A 323-nucleotide genomic window follows, 5' to 3' on the forward strand; every position below is an offset into this window, starting at 1 on the left:
CGTGTAAAATTTTTAATTTATCTCCAAAATCTTTCTATTTTAAAAATATTACGGTGAATACAGACTGGTGTGTGTATTATGTGTAGGGCATTTTCCTGGGTCCGGGTTCAATTTTTAGCCGACCGCAAATTTGTGTAAAAGCCCGGCCCAAAGTCCTTTTTTTTTATTTTTTTTGGTGAAAAGTCCTTTTTAAATGGTATTATAGCATTAATCTGTCCCTGAACAAGTTCTCCCTCTCTCTCTCTCCCGTCCCTCCCAAGGAAACCCTAACCCTAACTCACCTCCTCTCTGTCCTCCACCGCATCCCAATGGCGACCACCGAT

The sequence above is a fragment of the Asparagus officinalis genome, chromosome 7 (assembly GCF_001876935.1).
Source record: "Asparagus officinalis chromosome 7, Aspof.V1, whole genome shotgun sequence".
NCBI lineage: Eukaryota > Viridiplantae > Streptophyta > Magnoliopsida > Asparagales > Asparagaceae > Asparagus > Asparagus officinalis.